This window comes from Erpetoichthys calabaricus, chromosome 14 (genome assembly GCF_900747795.2).
Source record: "Erpetoichthys calabaricus chromosome 14, fErpCal1.3, whole genome shotgun sequence".
NCBI classification, from domain to species: Eukaryota; Metazoa; Chordata; class Cladistia; order Polypteriformes; family Polypteridae; genus Erpetoichthys; species Erpetoichthys calabaricus.
Window position 1 is genome coordinate 84,207,187 of NC_041407.2, and position 23,764 is coordinate 84,230,950.

Sequence of the window (23,764 nt, forward strand, 5' to 3'; positions counted from 1 at the left end):
ATGCATTATTTTAAAATTTTTGCTTGATGGTCTGAGTAAGTTTTGGTAGTTGGCTCTTCAAAATTCAACATGGAGATGCTGAGCTATAAAAGAAAATTCAAAACATAAATGTGTTCATATTGACACAGCATTGTCTTAAACTATACTGCCACAGATTACTTTAAAATTTTAATAAAATGTACAGTAATCCCTCGCTATATCGCGCTTCGACTTTCGCGGCTTCACTCTATTGCGGATTTTATATGTAAGCATATCTAAATATATAACGCAGATTTTTCGCTGCTTTGCGGGTTTCTGCGGACAATGGGTCTTTTTACTTCTGGTACATGCTTCCTCAGTTGGTTTGCCCAGTTGATTTCATACAAGGGACGCTATTGGCGGATGACTGAGAAGCTACCTAATCAGAGCACACAGTTAAGTTCCTGTGTGCTGATTGGCTCAGCGACGGAGTGCTGCATTAACCAGGAAGTCTCATCTCACTCATTCAGCATCAACGTGCTCCTGCTACTGCTTCAGGGGCCGTGTCCAAGCGCCAACAGAAGATGCAAATGATTGCAGAAAAGGTAAAAGTTTTGGATATGTTGAAGGAAGGGAACAGCTACACCACTGCAGGACACCATTACGGCATCAATGAGTCCACGATTCTTTTTATTTAAAAAGGAGGAAAAGCATATAAGATCTACGGCCGCAAGCTGGGCGCAAAACGAGTTGCAAGTGGACGTAATAAGGCAGTAGTCTGGATGGAATCTGCTTTAGGGATTTGGATTGAAGACTGCCGGAAGGAGAACAACAGCGGTGCTACACAGTCGCCTGAAGAGGCTCCTTTAGAAGAGCTGTAATGCTCTTCTTTGTTGTGCAGTAAAATTAAACTCATCGTTATCGGACAAATGTCATTGTTGGTGAGTAACTATAATTAATTATCTACATACAGTACTTATTACATGTACATAGTTTAGTGTCACTGTATACACATTTTACTGTATTTTTCTTGCATTGTACGTATTTATTGCTGGTCTGTCGTAATGGCTGTAACATATGTGATATCGGAGACGCTCGATATCTTTAAAATAATATTTAGGTTTTACTGTATATAAACTGTGTTTACATACATAATTTCAACAAATCTTACCTAATATCTAAGAGAATACAAAGGGTTTATGCTGTATAATTGTGCGGGAAATGTTTATAATAGTGTGGGAGCGTTTATACGGGCTTAAAATATATAAAAAGAACCATATGAACATATGGTTTCTACTTCGCGGATTTTCACCTTTCGCGGGGGATTCTGGAACGCAACCCCCGCGATAGAGGAGGGATTACTGTACAGTTTAACAGTGTTCAGTTAAACAACGTATTATAATCAACCTCTACAATGTATAAGACAGAATATATTGAAACTCTAGTCATCAGACAACAGCGTAACACTGTTCCGTATATACTTAAACCAGAAAAGCCACAGAGATAAGTACTCTGAACTGAACAGCAAAGTCTACTCTACAACATTAATAGAGCTTAATCTTATAATCTTATGGGGACTTTAAACTATTTCTTATACTGATCATGCAATCTGCTTGCATAAGGATTGTTCTAAAATTAAGAGTACAATGTCTATCATACTTAGGCTAAAAATTGAAAAATACAAGTATTATTCAGAATTTATTAATGAGACCTTAGCTACTTTTTGAAATAATTTGCCAAGAAACGGGTACCTTTCTTTCCAGACAGAAGATAAAAGTAACTAAAGTAAGGTTTATTTTTCTTTAGACACTTGATTTTCTAGTTAGTCTTTCATTTATTTTGGAACAAAGTACAGATGTGAGTTAACATGCAGCTTGGTCTTAAATAACCAAGCCACCGTGATGTAAATGACTAATTTAGGCGTGTATCCATATGAACCTTCAAACACATAGTGCCAAAGCCACTGAGCAAACACGAAGGTGCACAGATAATGACACCAAAACAGAACATTAATTCTTAAAAATAATTTAAAAAGTAGTCCAAATCATGTGAATCCTTTAAGTGTGTTGGTGTATACATGACTGCATCCTGTACAGTGGTATGTCTTGCTTTTTGCCTGATCCACCTCCTCACAACAAGAAACAGGTTCAGAAAAAGGACTAGTAATCTAGGAATTATGGGCAATTTAAATTTACCTTAGCAAGTACAGTGCATCTTTAATTTACGGATTACTCCTCAAGAGGATCATTTTGTGCAAATGATTTTTGTATTGTCACAGCTTAATGCAAATTAATGAAAGTAAAGAAAGCCAAACAAATGATAGTCATTAAGCAAATGTTTTAAAAGGATTTTTCTGCCTTTACACCCTTGCCTTTTATTTTATTTCACATGAAAACAGTTAAAAAGGAACATAACACAGGCTTTTTTTTTAATCAGCACATACCCAAAGACAAACTATATTATGTGTTAATTTAGTTTATTTGTTACACTTTTTAATGCATTTGAATCCAACACAAATTCTCATGTTCCTAACAAGTTTAATGGTAAAATGTACAGATGACCACTGCGAACAATGACTCGCCTAACCTCACCCCAGTCCAGTATCATGCATGTCCCTAACTGCACTGTGAATTAAGGGCAAGCCTCATATAAGAAGTCAGATTTTCTTTATATAATTCAGGAGATACAAAGAGTCTGTTATCCTGCCTCCATGGCCCTTTAAATAAACTGATCTCTGTTATTCAGAATCTCTAAAGATCACAGAATGGCTTACAAGCAGCACCACCACCCAACCCCCATACAACCTAAGAACTAATGTATCAAATCTAGCAAAGTGGCTGCTAATGAAATCTCCAGATACACTTTACCCTCTTGATTAAATGAAGGGTTCGTAGCAGGTTAGGATGTTCTCAGAAAATTGACATCCATTTTCCATGCCATGCTTTTTAATTTGTTAAAAGATGAGCTTTTAGAATCTTATATCATTGAAATGGTTTCCTTGTAAAGTTGATCTCAACATCATCTCAGGGGCACCAAACATAAATCACCATCCATTTCATTGTAATACTGTAAGGCCATGTCAGTTACCAATATCAGTTAATAAGTATGAACAAATTTAAACTTTCTGGTATGGTGCCCTTGAAGGCATATATTTTAAATGATAAGCCTGGTTGAACAAAAGCAGTTTACTGCAACAGTTTTATAATTTTGACAACACTGAATCTAGATTTTATACCTTACATTTGCCTATATTATCATTCCTCTATTTGTAATGCTACTCATATTATTATACTTTTGCTTTCTTGAACTAATCAAGTCAACTATTTCTTACTTTAAAAGAAGTCTCCAAAATATATTTTTAAGTGTATGATTCTACTGAATTCCAGCAATGCTTGTCATTAGAGGATTTATTCAGTCTATTCATTTGGGACCACTTTTAAAGATTGGCTGCCTAAATGAAGCCTTTCATCGCAGACCTAGTGCAACATAGTCTCAAATGGCAGTGAAACAAAAATAAATAAATAAAAATAATATTACTAGATTAGTTCCTGCATAAATGCCATGATGAAGAGATCAACTAATATTCTAAATAAGAACATTTCTAATAGAATGGATGCAGCATTTTTTTCACAGCCCTAATTAAAACAATACAAAACCATTCAGAATATTTATATATATAAGCATGTATCACACACACACACACACATTCATAAAACATATATCATAAATGAGATACAGGCATGTACAGTAATGTTTTTTCTCTGCATAATAACAATTCTCATTATTATGTACAGTTTTACAAAAAATAATTTGGTCATTTGAACATTTATTTTCTTACTCCTTTAGGGTATTTGAAATTAAATAATTGCAAAATTTAAGTTATTCCATAAAAAAAATATTTTTTTATATTCTGAGATTTTCTGAATTCACCTGGTTTTCATTAGATGCAACAAGAGCCAAATGGAACACGCGGACAATTCCTGGTGTGAGAGATACAGTATATCAGTGCAAGTTGTAAAAGCAGCATTGCTTGCTAGCACATTCACCTAATTAAAATTCATTTTACTTGTCGTATATGACTGAATATGTAGAAAGCAACCCATATTGGTGCACTTTTTGGCATATAAACACTTAAGTTCCAAATATTTATTTGTAGTAATAATTCTGCATGACAAAACTTTTCTAAAAGTAGTTAACCCAGATTGTAAAATCTACAAACATTACTAAAACCATTACTTATTTGAAAGAATTTACAATTAACTGAGGCAATCTAAGCACTAGCTAGGAGAAATGATAATTATAGTTGACCTTTCAAGTGAGGTTAACATGTCAATCCATTGACAATCAATCAGGGTTTCGGTGATCTGGTTCTCCTCCCTTGTTAAATATATGGCATATGACTCAGTTACCAGACATTTATATGTGTTCAACTATAAAACCATCCATTTTCTGACACATTTAATCTAATTCAGAGTTGTAAGTATCTGCAGCCTGTAGCGCAAAATGAAAATCAGCCATAGACAGGACAGCAGTCCATCACATTGCACGCTCACACTGTACACCTACACTCAGTCACAGCAACCTACCTTAAAGCCACTTGTCAGCATATCCTGCACGTCTTTGAAATGTGGAAGGAAACTGGAAGTATCCCAAGAAAACAATATGTGGATAGAGGGAGAACATGCAAACTTTATACCAACAGTAGTTAAGTATAGATTAACTTGTGCAATTGTTTTTGTGATGCATGATGTGTATTTTGTTAAGCTACAGTTCAAGAACAGATACCCAGACATTCTCCTGAATCATGCAAAGCAAACCCAAAATGTTATTCTGTCCCCACTATGCTTAATCGTCTCATCTGGTGGACATATCAATGCTGATGTTATCTGAGACAACAGAAGTCTGCTAAGCCAGTTATATCAAGCTGTTTCCTATTGTAAGCCTGCCGTTACAGAAGTTTGTTCGATAAACCTTCCTGACAAATTAGGTGTAGTGTTTTATTTCCATCATTTGTATACTCTCTGCCTCATTATGCATTAACTGAGAATAGAATTTTTAGAAACTGGGCTCTAATCACTTCATAGGTCATAAAAATTAATTTTTTCTATGATGCTCTCAGAAATCTTTTTCAATTGAAGTATAAATTATAATTAGACAAATCTGAACTCTGGCAGTTATCTTGCATATCACTGAAAAAGGAATCTATCTTTTGTTTTCTGTAATGGATGCTGTTGCATAAGACAGTAGTCCACGGCAGTTAGAAATTTCAGGTATAAGAGTGAACTGGAACGGAATCAGCAGCAGAACAATACTTTTTGGGTGAAACAAATGTTTCAAAATCTGTACTTAGTGCAACTGTAGATACAAAAGCAGAGCAGTAAGGAAACAAAATATGTCATAATATATGTTGTGTAAGGGTGTGTTTAAGAAATGTCCATTTTACTAAGGAAGATACAAGCTTACCATTCAAAATTCTGAAAAGCTTGGTCGTGGAAGCAATGTGCAAAACCAGATATGTAAAACAAAGAAATTTTGCAAATCATGCCTTGAGTATGCAAAATGCCAAAATTAGTGTGAAGTAAAAGAAACTGCTCTTTTGCATTTGAATGTCAGTTTTTGCCTCAGAATAAGAGTTTGTAATAATATATTTGACTTTAATAGAGTCCTTCTATCTGACAGCCCTACTTCACTATGATCTCTTTGATTGTGGCATTTGGAACCAATATACTCATCTACTGGAACTGCTGATCCTAGGTCTTCACACATTTCTTTCAAATAATGACAGTGAATATAAAAGCAGTGTATTCAATAACAGTATTTTTCAGACTGTTTAAACTAATTCCATAAAAATGATCTGAAACAGATAAATGCTCGTTATCAAAATGCCATCATTTGTGTGGTCAGTGTTGACATAGAAGCATACACAGAAGATTGTTTCAAATAATGTTCAAACTATGATGTTGGAATCAGATCTTTTTTATTTCCAAGAATCATTTTTATTGCATGGTAGTGTCTACTTCTTGCTCTGTGCTGAGGGTGAACTGGGAAAAAATGTTGTTTTCTTAACCTTTCTCCAGCATTTAAAATAAATGATATGACAAACAGAATTTCTCAAGCGACATGATGGAAGTGTACTTTTTCAAAAACAAAACAGTGAAATACTGAAAATGTAGATAATTTGATTTGAATCGCATTAATTATTAATGCATTTATATTATGGTAACATTTCTTTAGATAAAGTGGTTTTTTTAAGCATTTATGGTTCAAATTTTTTGTTTCATTTCCATTCTTTGCTTCCTCATTTTAAATAAAACACTTTTGTACTTTAGCCACCAGTCATATGCTGAAAATAATTTCTGTTCTTCATTTTTTGTCCTCTTCTCCTTTTCTTTGCCTCAATGCTTAACCGCTGATGTTAACATCTCTGATCCTTAGTCCTGTGGCCATTGTGAGGTCTGAAGTGACTTTTTACAGTTTTAAAACATAATAATGATATATTTAAGACAACAAACATAACAAATATAATCTTCAAAAGTAAAATTATTTCTGTGCTTAAGAGATTCCTGAAAATGAGTATAAATGAGAAGTTTCCAAAAAAGATAATGAATATTTGCATAAGGATTGAGAAGGGTCAGTGTAACACTTTCTTAAGCTACTGTACAGACATAGCTTTGTAGAATATGTATCATTCACTTCAGTTTCACTTGGTTTATACTGAAAGGGTGGAGCTGGCAATGTGCAGAACTGGACAGATATTTCAAATGGCTACAGATTTCTCAAAATGAATAGAGTATTGTTTCACGATATCTTTAAATTTATTTGAGGTATCTTAAAATTCACTTAAGGTATCTGAAATGTATTTCCAAATGCACTGAAACACATTAATGTTAATTAGGCTTTCCATACACAGTCCCATAACTGATGCTAAGTTAGTAAAGTATGTGCAGCATTACTTTAAAAAAACAAGCCCTGAAGAGTGAGTGGCATCATACAAGAAAAACTGACTTAGCAAAATTAATTTACAATGACTTCCCAGTAGAACTGGTTAGAAATTAAAAAAGCAACCTGAAAGCACTTACTGTAGATTAGATAGTACTTTATTTGTCTCAAGGAAGAAATTTAGCTACAAAATGTCTATAGGTGCTTCATGCCATCATCCCTTCAGGAAGAAGTGGAAGAGCAACAACAAAAATCCCACAATGAATGCCTCAGTGGGTTTTAACAGGACCTGTTTTGACAGCTCCCCAGCCTTGACTACCTAAGAAGACAAGGAAAAAAAACACTTGTGGGAAAAAAATGGAAGAAATCTTGGGAAAGGCAATTCAGGGAGAGACCCCCTTCCAGGTAAGTTGAGCATGTAAAAGGTGTCAACAAATGGGGTAAATACAACATACAAAGCAAAATACAAGAAATCCTCTTCATAGAGCTAGATGGATCATCAGTCATTGCCACCTCAGAAATACAATAACACCACAAAGTATTTTGTTCTTGCACAACACTCTACAAAATGTGCAGGCGCAGACCTATACAACAAGAATTGGAGAAGGTGACATCAGCATCCAGAAACACATTTTCTATTAGATTAACTAGGCAAAAAAACTTTTTATGCCAGAGGAGACTAATAATAAATCTATTCATTTTCAGAACCCACTTTGTCCAATACAGGATTGCAAGGAGAAACCCTGGAAATGAAGTGGATCAATAAAAAAAACCAAGGAAACAACAGTAGTCCATCAAAGAGAATACTCAAACATACATGTACACAATTATAAATCATGCAAAGCCAGGGCAATTTAGTGTCACCAGCTGACCTACCACACACACATCTTTAGAAATGGAAGATAAAAACAAAGTACTGTACCAGGAGAAAACCAATACAACATAGGAAAACATGCAAGCTCTACAAGGATAGTAGATGGACAAAAAGTCTAATTCAGATCTCAATCCCTTAAATAAAATACATTTAATATTCCAACTAATCACAGACAATGGAAAATGTTATGCTTGAGGAATGTTATTGAGAATAGTTCCAAAATATTCCAGGGTCAATAAAGGTTTTATGAGTCAGGGCAGATATGGTACAGCCCTCTTCCTAAGAGCCCCTCTTTGAGAAAAAGCATGTCACTCCCCTGTTTCCGCTCACCTAAAAAGTTGCCAGCCACCCTTCAGTAAATTTAAAAACATCTCACATTTTTACGTATTAGATTAACCTTCAGTTATCAAAGGCGTATATCCCAAAATAAAACTACTTAAAATTTGCATTTCTAGTTGTGACTAGAAAATTGCAGGAGGCATTGTGTTTTCTAGTGTTTTCAATTACATCTTCAATATCTCACTGAGACAGTTACCCCTGTTCCAAAAGAAAGTAAAAATGGACTGTCTGAACTGTTACAGACTAGTGTTGCATATCCCTGTTGTGATGAAATGTTTTGATTAAGCGGTTCTGGACCATGTAAAATAGAAATTCCAAATAGTCTGAACTGCCTGCAGCATCTCAAAACTTGCACAGTGCAATAACCAGTCCACTGAGGATGCCATTGCAATTCATATCATGATGACACACATGGATGACAACAAAATTGCTATTTCAGAATAACATACTACAGCTCAACATTTAGTATTCTTGCATTAACTAAGCGGATTACCCAGCTAGTGAACTTGGGACTTTGTACCACCCTTTGCAACTGGGTTATGAACTTTCTAACTGGCAGACCCCAGCATGTGTAGATTGGCAGCATTACTTCCTCCACAATGGTCCTCAACAAAGGCATCCCATAAAGCTGTGTGCTGAACCCCTTACTTTACTCCTTTTTCACTTATGACAGTGATTCCAAGCACAGTTCCATCACTAAATGTATTGATTAAATCCAAAGTCATATGCCCGATTAACAATAATGTTGGGACTGCCTATGGAAGAAGTGTGCCTTTTGATATGGAGGTGAAAGGACAACAATTGCTCCATTAATGTCAGCAAAACTAAGGAGCTGGTCATAGGCTTCAGAGGAACAGGAGGCTGACCACACTGACATCTGCATTTGAGGGGATGCTGTTGAGAGGGTTGGTAGCTTTAAATTTCATGGCTTGATCACTACTAATAACCTACAGTGAGCACTGCACATCTTATCTTTTGACAAGACATTTCACCAACACCTTTTCTTCCCAAGACATCTTAGGAAAGCCCAGATGTCCCTATCTATTGCATGTTCACTAACGTCTATAAGTGCACAGTGGAGTCCACACTCATTGGCTGTTTACCAACCGGGTATGTCACCCGCTCAGCTCATGACTATAAAAGAAAAATAGAGGGGGGTGATGGTGGCAAAGACTATTACTGGCATGCAGCTCCTTTTTCAAGTAAATCAAGTTGTTAGAATGGCCCAGTCAATCCAACTGAATATTTCTGTATGGAACTTAAGATCAGGGTTCAAAAGAGGGCCCACTGGAATCGTCACAATTTAATGACAATCATTTTAGAAGAATGGGTCAAAATCACACCTGAGCACTGCAGTCGATTGGTTTCTTCATACAGGAAACTTCTTGAAGCTGTCATTACAAACAAAGGCTTCTCCACTAAGTGTTAAATTAGTGTGTTCAATACTTTTCCCTGTCATTCCACTTTATTACACATATGTTTATTTATGGCCTTTAATTCTTTATATTTGTTGATTTATTGAGTTAATACCAATGTCTGGTGAGAATTTCATGTGAATAACCTCATTGGAAATATAGTTTCTGAAAAAAATATTGACGCATTAAGTACTTATTTCCCCCACTGTATATGCCCCAATGCAACAACCAAAGCAAAAAAGATTACAACATTCCATGTCGTTAATTGTTCAGCATTGGGTAGGCTCATCTCCAATTCTGCAGTAACGACTGCTTGACACAGAAAATACAGTGAATACTATAACCATATATCCTTCATTTTTCACTACTTTTTGTAACTCAGTTATGAAAATATGCTTACAGTGACTTTATCACAGTCAACCAACATAAGCTGGAATGAAGTCTTACAAGGGAAAGTGTAAGCAGAGAGGCTGATTCTATTACTACCCCGTATTTTATTTTCTTTTGCAAAACATAAGATATATCACATAAGAAAAGAAGCCTTGTTTAAAGTGTGTATTTGCTATTTCTTAGTTCAAAATACATGAAGAATCATCATCATTGTATTGTGAGCACAGATATTTTCCACACTATGACTTGTGCCCATGTTTAATTTACATCCCAGAAGCTTTCGCCTGCTCAGAACTGAATCCTCATATTATATTCTAGCTACACCATCAAGTTCTATTTGACAGAGGAATGCATTTGAATGCTGCTGAAATAACTTAAAGTACTTCTATAGTTCCACAAACATGCCTAGAATCCTAAGCATGGCTAACCCCTGCATGCAAGCAACTTTAAGAATTCTTTGTGGTAGACTTCAACTTGAAATATTCTGGTAGTCAGTACTAATTAACAATCTATATTATATTGTGAAATGTATATTGTAGAAGATATTATGAGTATACAAAATATATTCTATGTCTCTTGATTTTATCAGCATATATCATTTACTTTGTTGCTTTATCTGTCTTATTTACTTATCTGTCTTGAGGTGCATCAGTCTGTGAGGTATCCTCCCTTATGGGTATTTTACAGTATTCATTGAAAAAAAGATGTTCACAAAGATTATAAAAGGAAAACTTCAAAGCACTAACACTGATGCCAAAGGAATACCTTATTGTACCTTAGGATTAGTGAAAGCAGAAAAAAAGATATTATTCCTTTTCATAGAAGCAATTTTGTAAACCTTTTGCAAACTGACAATAATGAAACTAAGTGCTATATGTTACCTAAGAAAGAGTGAAAGGCTTATCTATAGTATGTCAAAGGGAGTGTGACGTATGGCCTGGGCCATTACCTGGCTGGGACGGCAGCTGGATAGAAGGACCAAGGTAGAGGTAGATTTCCGCAGGGCACTCTGGAAGTTGGAGTTTGGAGAAACCCTGTTAGGTTCCGGAAGTGATGCCAAAAGAATATCTTAGAGCACCTGGAGCACTTCCAGGTGCCCTATAAAAGGAGCCAGCTGCCACTACTCGATGATCCAGGGTCAGGAGGAGGTGGACAAAGCTTGCCAGAAGGAGTGGAGATGAAAAAAGGGGAGAGAGAGAGAAGGGTGTTTGGGGAGCTCTGTGCCCCCTGGTGTTCACAGGAGGATAACAGAGGTTCAAAAGAAGAGTGTAGTACAGTCAGTGTGTCTGTCTGTTTAGTGCTCTCCCCTATAAAGACTATTTTTTTTACACAGAAATGTAGGGTCAATAAAAATATGTGCAATCTGGACTCTTGGACCACCATTTCACAAGTCCACAGTCCAAATAATGACAGCAGTGAAACAGCTAGGAAGAACAAAGGAAACACTGGATAAAGTAAAAGAGCATTTTTTTCAAATGCTGAAGGAATAAGGGAGAAGATTCTCCAATAATATCAGGTTAGTCTAACGCCAGAAAAAGATGTTAATGCAGCACATGCACAATAACTTGCTAATCAAAGTTGGGCCCTCCAGAACATGCCAGTTATACACCCAAAGAAGATGGGGAAGCATAGACACAAATAGCCACTTGAAAAAAGCCAGCTTCATAGAATAAAAATACAAAGAAATTAATGCTTTATTTTATTTTGCTTTGCTTGTCATTTTTGATGGATATCTTCTAATATATATTATAGTTTTATTGATTTATTAATATCAACTGAGAAAGAAGAATTTGTGACACAAGGCAGTAAACAGCTTAAGCTGCATTTACACACTTCTGATGTGTCCTGATTCTGATTTTTTCACATACTCTATCTGGCTCAGATTGGATTTGGTGTAAACAAACAGTATCTGATGCTCTGTGATGACCAGTACACTGTCCAGGGTTTATTCCTGCCGTGCTCCCTGAGCTAGCTAGGGTAGGCTCCAGTCTCCCCACCCAGCCACAACCCTGATCAGGATTAAGCGGGATAGAAAATTACATGACAAATAGTAACTGATTTTTTAAGAAAGTACACAGGCTGTTTTTGTATCTGGTACTGAATTCCATTTAAACTCAAATTGTCCATATAAGATCTGATTTTAAGCAGACCAGATTTTTGCTCAATGATGTGTAACAATGTGCTACATGTTAAAAGGAGAGAGAAGCTTGGGGATTGACAACTGCAGATATTAAAATGATACCTGTCTCATACGAAAGTTCCCCAGCCATTAGGCCTCATCAGAGCAATTAACAATACAGTCCTGTCATTCTTGACTCCTTTTGTGTATTCATATTCTTCTCTGAATGGAGGTGAAGGAAAGAAATCACGACAGTAAATGCAGAGGCATATAATGCCATAGCCCTTCTGCACTGACACAACATATTTAGAAAAGAAGCGTCGCTTCTAAAATATAGAAAACTCAAAAGCATCCATAAGGAAAAAAAACAACATAAAGATCCATGTTTATGCTTTATCTACATCACTGTGTTACAATACATGTGCTGAGCAAACATTTCAATGAGCTGAATATGTATGCAATGTAAATGTTCGTGCCATGTCTGCATTGTGTAATATAAACAGCACAGACTTTGGATTAGATCATTTCACTAATTCAAATTCTGGCCTCAAGACCTTGTAGTGTAAACACAGCAGAAATATTTGGGAATGTGTTACTTGACATGGAATGAAACCAGAAAATTTAGTGGTGGTCAGAATCACCCTTCTGCACTACTGGCTACTGTTTTTCTATTATTTCCTAAAGGTATACTCTATCCAAAATCTATTTTTTTCTATGTTACTTATCCCATGTGGCTTGTAGTTATGACTGAGGGAAAAAAAATAATCTCACTTGTTCATGAAGAATGGAAATAACAAAGTTTCTAATAGAAAGGGAGTCTATGGTGATCAATGCCGAACAACAGCAAACAATATCAAAAACATCCATCAATAATACAGGTAACATGACATTTCTTCATGGATGTTTTTGAGATTGTTTGCTGTTGGCATGTGTTTGTTAATGGCAAACTAAGTCAACGAATCAAAAATACTGCCCTGCCAAAAAAACAGCACCATTTGTAGTTTATTGAGTTGTACACAGTTAAAGTGTACGAAAAATCAATGTTTTCTTTAAACCTTTTGTTAAACCAGGCTGTTTTTTTATCAAATCTGAGTTAAGTCTATGAAATGCTTAGTGGCATTTAACCAGTGCCTGAAAAGTGTTCTTTATCACAAAGCTCTTTTTGATTCCTAACATTAAAATGAGTGAAGTTATTCAATTGAGCTTTTACAGCTTGTATTGTCAGCTACATTCTGAATACTTATCTCACATTTTGAGAACAGAAGGAAATAAAAATATTGGCGAACCTTTCTTTGAAAAATAATTTCCATTTATACCACTTTCAATGCAGAAACAAATTGTTGTACATGCAATAATGATTTTTATTGGCTATCTTTGTACACATTAAGTGCAGATCTCTTGTATTTCAGTTTAATATATTTTATTCTTCTTTATTACTTTACATAGCTCCATTAGCAGCATGCACCAACACAAAGCACTGAGCCAGTAATTGCCTAAGTAATGTGGCCACTGCAAAATGCTTAACTTTTATCTTTACAGAGGAAGTCGAAATTTCTGGGTACAAACTGCTGAATGCACACATTTAAACTTTTGTTTGCTATGTAATCAGCATCTTTGAATTACTATGTGGATTTTTTCCAGTCTCTCAACATGGTGTTTTATAATTTTAGTGTTAAAAGATAGCAGTCAGTCAATCAGGGTCCCCCAACTATTCAATAAATATACCTGTACATCTTTTGGGTTTTGTGTTTTGATTAATTGTCATATAAAATGGTAATTCATTGTTACATACACAGTCTGTCATTAAATGAATGAGACTGATAATAAATAGAAAGTTCTTGTAAAAATTACTACTTATTATTATATTACATGTCGGCCATTCTACCTTGGGAAGCACTTTTCGAAATTGTCTTCTGTGAGGTCTGTCAGTACATTGGTTACAGCTCTTTGGATGTTTTCAATCAGTCTCGTTAATTTCATGGCAGACCTTGCAGAACCTATAACCTAATTTAGCAAAGCTGGAAGGTGTGTGTCAGCTTCTGTAATTGTACTGATAAAAAAGAAAGAAATGAAGCAGCTGCCCAACTGCTTATGATTATCTTGCTGCATAGGATCATTACTCAGTATAAAGCTTTTAACTATGCCTCTTTGAATACAGATCCATCTATTTTCTGTATCTGCTTCAGTTTCAGTGTCGCAGGCAGCCAAAATCTATGCTGGCAGCATAGACATCTAAAGAAGTGGTGTAGTAGTTTCTCTATTTATCATCCTATCTCTCTATTATAATAAAAAAATCCTGGGATGAGATGAGACTTTTTAGCTTGGGACGAGACGTCATTTTTTTCAGGGAGATACTTTAACCTCCCGCGAGACAAGGCTTTGTGCCAAGAGATTTAACCACGCCCAGGGCCGGAAATAAAAGACAAAGAGTAGATAACAAAGTAGAACGTCATAAAGAATTCAAAAACGTTGGCACAGTACACATGCAGAGCAGGTTAGAGATAATGAAAGTACTGGAATTCGAAAATCTCAAAAAAAATGATAGTAAAGATTGCATTACTGCAAACAAAATGAAATTATTATTTGGTAAAATAACAGAACAATGAAAAGAGATTGAATATATTGTTCGGATATAAACTTTAAGTCGGAGACTTGTAGATCGTCTAATTCGAGTTGCCATCAGGGAAAAGTAGTGTTTCTTCCCAATGAAGAGGCGTATCTGTGAGAATTAAAAGATTGTTTGTTTGGTGAAAGAGAAATCCACATACGCGAGGAGCAGAGATGCGAAGTGAATGGCGCGTAGCACAGGCCTCTTGCTGAACGAAGCGAACAGGGGGCAAAGCCCCCTAGTACAAATAAAGTTTAATAAATAATAAATAAAATTAGTTCAACAAATTATGCAGTTTTTCTTATACACCTGTCTTTGTCTAGCTTCTCTCTCTTTAGTAGGAAAGTTCTGTCAAGTTCTTTTTTTCTTAAAAGTGCATTTTGGTCATAGACTGATGTAATAATTTCACTGTACAGTGTGTACATGACAATAAATGTGAACATAAATCTTATGGCAGTTATACAGTATGTTTGCATTTTTACACTTGAAAAAGCCCTAGTGTTATATTTTAAAGATGGTTCTTATTAGAAACTATACTTTTCACAGTGCAAGCTTTTTAAATGTGTGTATAAATGCGATCTAAATCTATGTGTAAAATCTGAAAAAAATCTATGTAAATACAGCCCAACATATATATGTTTAATGATATATAAAGCATAAATCACAGCAATGTGTAGGCTATTTATTACTGCTTAGTATACCATGCTGCACAGAGTTCCCACAGTGGGACTGGGTGACTTAGGTAACTTTGGACCTTTGTAACATGGATTCTGAACTGTGGACACTTTAGAAAATGTATTTGCATTAAAAAACTGCAGATAAAAGTTAACAATACTTTATTTGTACTTAGTGTTTAATACAGGGCTTACAGTATTAGCATAAAACAGCTTTAAAAGAATACATTTAAATGCAATGAAAAATAAATATATAAATAAAAAAAGCTACCAATCTTTATTCCATCTTTGGAAAGTAATACCGTATGTATCCTAAATACCACAGGGACCATTTGGCCTTAATTTTCACCAGACCCACTTAAGCTTTACACATCCAGGACTTTTATTTCCTTTCTGTAAAATATTCAATAGAGAGGTGAAATGTCCTGTAGAACATTGGAAACTGCTATTTGGCTCTGTCCAGAAAATATTGAAAGTTTGAGGAATACTTAGTCTGCTATCTACAGTTCATATACCTAACTGTAGTTATTGTGACAAATCTACTTTGAGGGTCTAAAGTATTGTACATGACTGTGCTTTTGATTTTTTCTAGGATCAGATTTCACACTGTAGCTTGTGCCTACTGTGTATAGATGTGGCTTTTAGTCATCCCATACAAGCCTAAGTGTTTTTCCATATGAAACAGGATTTGCTAAGCCTGACCTTATATCTCATCATACTGTGGGCCACTGCTTGATGTCATCATTCTATAGCTACTGTTCTCAGGTTAACTGCCAACAATTCTGCCTTTGAATTGTTTACATAGCTGCTTTCTCTCACATCACTTTTTGTATCAGTTTGGTCACTGATAATAATATAATTAATATAATTAAGCAAAGACAAGTTCTATATTCCTGAGGCTCACTGATGGGTAGCTGTCACAATTTGATAAATTAGTTTTTGCTAACAATTTTGCTAACAGTGTCTCATTCCTATAAAGATAAAGCAGTAAAAGCACAAACCTTACACAAAATGCACTTGCACATTTTACTAATGAGTCTATTCATCATATATTCATCCATTGTCTAAAAACTTTTGATTCTTACAAGATCACAGAGAGACACAGTCTAAAACACAGAATTACGCAGAAGACAGAAAAAAAAAATTCCTGGACAGAATACCACGCCATCCATAACACATTCATTAATACTCAATCAGTTCATATTTGCCAATTAAATGAATATCTGACTACAAAAAAGAAACTCAAATAAACCAAGGGAGAAATTCTTGCACAGATATTGTGTCAGCTGTCTCTGAAACTGTGGCACAGCACTGACAAGTGCCATACCACCCAAAGTTTCCACTTTAAGATGAAATCAAAGGTTTTTCATTTTTTTAATTGAATCATTAGTTATCCACATTACCAATCATGACATCTTTGCCATTCTGTCAGCTTAGTTCAGCCCTGCAACTGATATAGGAAACCTCAATAAACTAATCCTTGCCTCCAGTGGAAAGTCTGAGATTTTGGTCTAGCCTCTCAACCTTTTGGTCAATCCTCAAAACTAAACAAATTTGATGATGATTCATAATTGGCCTATAACCAGTTATATTGTATGTATAGTTACTTTGTATAATGAGTAGCACCCTTCATGCATAGTGTGTCTTAATTTGTCATCAGATACTGAGTTGCTAGGTTTGTTCATAGTCATCAAACCACATTACATTTAAGTATTACATACCATGCACAAGGTGCTGTCCATTTGCCTGAATGACTGGTGTGTGGGTGTGTGAGATGAGCTCATGTAACATCACATTCTTCCATTTACCACAAACCATTAAGTAAAGTCTAGCCACATCATCAGTACAGAACCATCACTACTTCTTAGATTAGATTGTTTTATTCTAATTTATAAATTTATACAAGATGCATCCCATTTGCACAATTAATGTAGGTGTCTACAAGTCTAATGATTATGTTATATGTGAAACTGAAATGTTGGTAATGGATAATGGGAGTGACATTATAGTAAGGAAATTAACTTGAGCAAGCTATGTCAAAGTACAATAACTGCAGTGACCATACTGATAAACAAAAAAACAATGGAACAATCCACCTTTATCCAGTAATGGGCAAAAACACAAAAGTAAAATGAATGCATTTTAAAAGAGAGGAAGACTTTTCAAAATCTGGAAATACTATAATGTAATTGCTAAAGAGTCTAACTGTCCACACCTTCTTCGCATGGGAAATATCTACAGTATTAACACAGATAATACTAGGATAAATGAAACAAACTACCCAGTATTTATTCACACAACAAATTAATTATTACTGTGGCAAAGGAAATAAGCAAATGGCCCAAAACTTATTATAATCATACGCTTTTCTGTACCCTTTTGTTATTTATGTAATGTTGAAAGCCTACAATTTCCAGATTACTTTGTGTAATTTGTATAATAGTACACAACTTGCTGTCCATATTCATCCTAGGAAAAGGGTATCATTGGACATGTCTTTACAGGAATATCAAACTATGAATTAATTGAAAGGTAGATAGGGCGTTGCTACTATCCTACTACAGTGCCCTCTTCTCCTAGCTAGCACCTTTAAGGTATAATCAACTGCTGCAGATAATAGGATTGTTTAATTAAATATTTCCACCCTATGATTGCTTTCATATATAGTCATGTCTAACTACTACAAACCTGTCTTCAAAGCAGATCTCTTACAAACAATGAAAGAGACCCTATGACAGCACCAATCATTTTTTAGAATATGTTAATTTTTTAGAGGTTGTTTCAGAAAATCTGAAGATCTACATTTATTGTCACTGCATGCTTTTGTAAGACAGCAAATGTTTTTACACATGTTCAGCAATAGGACGAATAACATAAGGGAGATATTAAATTTCAAGCAAGAGCTTACCTGATTCGAGCATTATAGATTTAATTTTTACGCAACACAGGATTATTTGTAAATTACCAGTATATTTAAGACACTGTATGAAGAACATGCAGTAAATACTTCCCCTTTTAATTCAGCACACTGAACAGATGACTCATGCAGTGATCAGCAGAGCTAGTGCTACTAAAATTTTCATTTAGCTGTTGAATCACAGTTTCTACCAAATGAAATAACAGCTTTACATTAAAATCTTTTTTATCTTTAAAAATGCACAAATATTTATGGTGAAAATGGACATAAAGTAATATAATATTTCAACATGTTAACATATTCTTTTTTCAAAACTTTTTTTTTCTTTATGGCCATAACCGTTATTATTTCATCTTTGTAAACACAGGTCATTATTGTACAAACACACATTTATTGTCTTGGATGCAAACAGCCTTGACCTCTTTAACCAGAAGATATATTGCTTTAATTCAAAGGTCTGTACAAATGCACTCATCTTTTTACTGAGGATGGTTATTACTTGTCTTAAAAGAGCTGCTGGGTTTTTATTCATACTGATTATTTGCCTTCATGTGTTAAACATTATTGAGTTTATTACTTTTCCATTAGAACATTTGCTGCAATCTTTTAATACTGATAATTTTAAAAAAAAAAACACCCTTTAGGATAAACAAAGGTCACAAAGTCAGTAGAATCCTATGAAATGTGTAGACATATCATGCCTAATCAATCCAGTAATTAAACCAACAAAGAAAGCTGGTCCCAGTTGCTGGCTCAGACTCAGACTCCCTGTTACCCTAAATGAGATTAATTGGGTTCTATAAATGGATGGACAGCATGGAGTTAACCATAGACGGGGACTAAAAAGAAGACCACAGTATGAGGGCCTCAAAAATCCTCAAAGCACTTTTCTTAGTGCAACTGCCTTTTATTTTCAAACTTTCATCAAACTATTTTTTAATCTGCTTTTTTATTATATCGTTATAATTTTGCATAGGCCTACTTCTTCCAGAACTGATAGTTCACAGAAGCAGGCAAAGTTTGTATATTTTTTTCTCTCTTGTTTATCATTCTCATTACAGTTATTATGTCTATTTGCTTTAATAACAGATTCTTCCTTTCCTCAGTTTTCATTGGACAACTTCAGCCTTTGGCCAAGAAACTTCTAAACAAAAAAGGGAAGTGATAGTGTCATTACAGTCTGATATATCTGATACATCTATATCTACTCAATCACATTCACACAGCAGCACTGTGTTAAACACATGCCAGTTTAGATGGTGCACTGTTTTGCTCCCCAAGTAGCTGCGGGTATTAATCTGAATTACATCTGTAAGAATTTTCTTATCTAAGATGTATGGCCTGCACTGGGGCTTGCTTTTGCATGAGATTTATACAATGCAGGAGATTCTGTTTTTCTCCTGACTGCTTACACTAAACTTTTGTGGTATATTTAAAACTTTGTTTTCACTTACGCTAGATATTTGCAACTTTTTATGATATTTTTTACTAAGTGATAGTTTAGTGTTTACTAGCCTGTTTATTCTTCAAGTACCATTTTATAATTTAAAGGGTACTAGGGAAAAATGTTGCTTACTCCACAAAATAGTGTTTTTAAACATGTAAGAATAAAGGGTTAAATGAGAAATGAGAACTTTCTAGATACAAGGAATTATATAATTTTATTTAGTTTACCTTTATGTCTTATTGTCAATAAAAAGAATTATTCCCAAATTGAAAATAGCATATTTAACCAATGCAGCTATTACAAAACATCCTTTTTTCATTAGTGTCTAACTACTAGATATAAATGAAATGCAGGGAGCTTTTCTGACCTATTGATCCTCTTTTTTCGACAGTTCCTCGGTTAATTGGTGCTAATAAGTACTTACCATGATTTGTAAAGCCAAGAATAATACAGATTACCAAATGCATCTAATTTTAGAAATGCCTAATTAACAAAACAGAGTATGTCAAGGCCTATAACATTTAGTGTTACGTTGTGTCTGCCCCTTTCTTTTTCTTAGTCCTAAATGATTTGATCATCTGTCTGAGTAAACAGCATGACATTTCATTTTATCTACAATTTTCAAGGTGTCGGAGATCTATGAATATCTTACACAAGGAGAGGTCATTTAAAATCCCAATTTTTTTTTCTTTTGTAATTTACGAACCTAATACTTCTCTTTGCATAAGACTTTAATTTTGCTTAATTTCTGATCCCTTTGAATAATAAGTATGGAATACTTGTAATAAAGAATCTATTGTTTAGTACTTGTATGTTGCATATACAGTTGTATTATGTAAGCTGCCAGCTGCATGGCCACACAGTTATTCAAAAGAACCTGTACAACTTTCCACACTGAATTTCCTTAGGGCTTTGTCCATTTCACTCCAAAATATCTACAGCAATTCCATGCCTTCCTACCCAAAATGCAACTGAATCAAAGTTCTTTTCCACATGTACTACATATGCTCTGCAAATTTTGTGCAAATGAACAAGCAGATAAAATTGGGTCCCCATGCTTAATATTTATTTCCTTTTGAATTTTGGTATACTCTGGGTAAATCTATCTGCTAAACAAATAGATGTAAATGTATGTCACATTGGGTCATACTTTTTAAAATTCAACTAAACAAACAACTCAATTACTAAATTATCACACAGAATTACTACATGTGATGTTTATGCCAAGTGCTGATTACATTAACAATATTTTAAATGGCCGGCCATACCTTAAATGGGTGAAGATATTACAACAGTCAGTAAATTACTTGCAAAACTGAGACTGAAGATGATGAAGTATTTTTTTTTTGAGGACAAAAACTGAAAATTTTGGATGTGGGGACATATGTAGTGGCAGACAACTGAAGTGATATTCACCAAACAAAGCACAGTACCTGCTCACTTGCTTCAAATGTCTCAAGGAGGAGCTTCACTTTGCATGTGACCGATCTCTTAATGTCATCCAAGAAGTGTGTCAGTTACATCAGTGACAGACAGCAGCCACAGAAAGTATATAACATAAAAGGCTTCAAGTTATCTCAAAACACTCATGGGGAACTTTTTTCTCCAAAACTGAGAAAAAAACTTCTGTTGCTTTACTTGTACACCAAATCAGTCTTTTAATCACTGTCTTTAAACCACAAATCACCATTAAATTGTCTACTTTAAAAGAGGAAAGAATGCTACTGATTGCACTTAATTTTAGAATTTGTATCACAAAGCCATCATTATGAAAGCCAGCATTCAAATGAATTGCTCAGAAACAAAAATGTGCATATTATCAATAATATTGAAATGTGAAAATGTCTACACATAAAATATGTAAACTGAAAACAAACACACATACAGTGTATACATATTTATTATAAAGAAAGATGTACAGATGCATACACAAATACAAAACTTTATAGGCATATAAATATGATAGATGACGTATGATATATGATTTATGTTAACAGATACACAAAGAAGCACAAAGGCATGATTTTATTCATATATGCTAATTCAGTGTGAAAGTAATAATCATAATTTAAGACTACCTATTTATAGCGTTACTATCTTCTTTGACTTGAAGCTACCATTTATACTGTATATAAAAGGTGGATCATTTCGAGCGGACACATTTAAGAAACCATTCCATGAAAAACCAGGATTTGGAAGGGGGCAAAGGGAGGCGGGTATCAAATAAGTTTGTTAATCAGAATGTGTGGCTTGATAAGACGCAAACTGGTGCTGCAGGCAGGCGCCAAAAGTGGAACCAAAGCGAGTCACTAAACACGAAAACGCACAACTAACGGACGAGTGGCAAGGTGAATCACGGTCGCCGACCGCCCAGCCCCGCTGCGGCATCTGATTATCTGTCCAAAAAAAAAAAACTAGACTCGCCCATTACAGGTGAACGAACTGAGAAGCAGGAGCATACTGTACATTGAGCGAAGACGGGCACATCGCACTTACCAGCTGTGGAAACCAAGGAGAGCAGCAGAGAAGACAAAGTCCCTTTTTTTGTTCGCACAACTTCCCGTCTGTAATTTAAATGAGGGCATCCTTATGACGCCCCTAGTAAGTAATCCATTCTCTTGCCTGGAGCATCACTCCTGGAGATTTCGGCTACGCCGACTGTGTATGTATGTTGAGGAGCGGGGTATAGACGCGACCAACTGGTAAAATAGGGGTAACAGCTTACTTTACGATATACCTAAAAAAGAAATGGAGGGGGCTGGTCCTGGAAAATGTTTAAGTACATGAATAACTTTAATATATTAGTAGATGGAACGTTTAATATACGTTGTGGTTTGTTTTTTTGTTGTGCGTTAATAGTTTTCGCTTCCTAACCACCCCATTCTACATCCTTGTAGCAAAGATGGTAGGTCCCGAGCTCGATCCGAACGCTCGTCTTGCCTCGCTCACGCTTTATTAGCATTCTGGCCGCGTGGTGTTGCTAGGAGCGCGCCGGGTTCGTGAGCAACAAGTCGGGCGCTCACACCTCGCATTTCGTATTATTTTTGAAAAAATATGAAGTGTGCGTACACGTTACACCAATATATCCCCATTATAGAAGAAGAACCAATCTGTTGGGTGTCTAAGCTCGTAAAGTGATGCATCTGACCACTCCTGTTGCAGATGAAGCCTCCCACACAAACACATCTGGAGTTAGGCACGCACTGGCAGCAACACTCTACTCTTGGGGCAAACCTCATGAATTGGTAAAATTATTTTGGCATTAAGAGATAATTCAATTTCAAATCACAGTTTAAAACTTTGGGTAAATATGTGACAGAATATTATGCTTGTTCTTGGGATGATACGATTTGGTTCACCATTATCATGTCATTTAAAGCCACGCCCTACACAAAACTGTAATAGCTTTGACTCAAATAATGTAAAAATGAAGTCAATACAAGATGGCTGACAATAACCAAGCAGTAATCTGTGATACAGATTTTAGATGTAATGAAGGCATAATATTTTTAGCTTGTTCTACCATGAAGATTATGGTGTTGTCATGGTGTATGTTTCTATGCAATGCCCTCTGGCACTTATGACCACAATGCCCACTGTTGAGGGTGACACCAATGGATATAAGGTGAATGAGAAGGTTCTAGACTACAGTTAAGCTTATGCAGTCTTCTAGCCATAAATTGGTAACCAAGTCATTCTTTTAGAGTTTGTCAATGACTAATTGGGGATGGACTACCTTCTGTATTATGAAACAAAAAATAACTGATGTCATTTGTATATCCAGCAGCTGTCAAAAAGAAGTTTCTTTAACAAAAGACTTTTTTTGCTCAACTCCTGATAGGAAGTTTATGTTTAATAGGCAAAGCTGGTCACTCCATTAGGCAACAGGTGTCTGCCTGGGATGCTGTCGTCGGAGCATCTGCATTTATGAAAGTTAAGGCATACACGCTCCGGACACTGAGAGGGGAATTCCCCCCTCCCTTGGATGGTAGAAGTATGATAATAATGTTTGTGGTATATGCACAAAGGGGGTGCCATTTGTGCTTCAAAAGGGGCACATATCTCAGACACTGAAGAGGGACAT

At 35.3% G+C, this 23,764-nt stretch overlaps 1 long non-coding RNA gene across 2 annotated transcripts; it reads right to left on the reverse strand.

The window, feature by feature from the left end:
* Positions 1-3: 3 nt before the first annotated feature.
* Positions 4-22,368, reverse strand: LOC114664977 (uncharacterized). Of its 2 annotated transcripts, XR_007933472.1 has the most exons (4): positions 22,177-22,368; positions 7,038-7,216; positions 3,889-3,938; positions 4-83 (listed from the first exon to the last, which is right to left on the reverse strand). It is a non-coding gene; the product is annotated as an uncharacterized LOC114664977 (long non-coding RNA). The 2 variants fall into 2 exon arrangements; XR_003718327.2 differs by lacking the exon at positions 7,038-7,216.
* Positions 22,369-23,764: the final 1,396 nt, after the last annotated feature.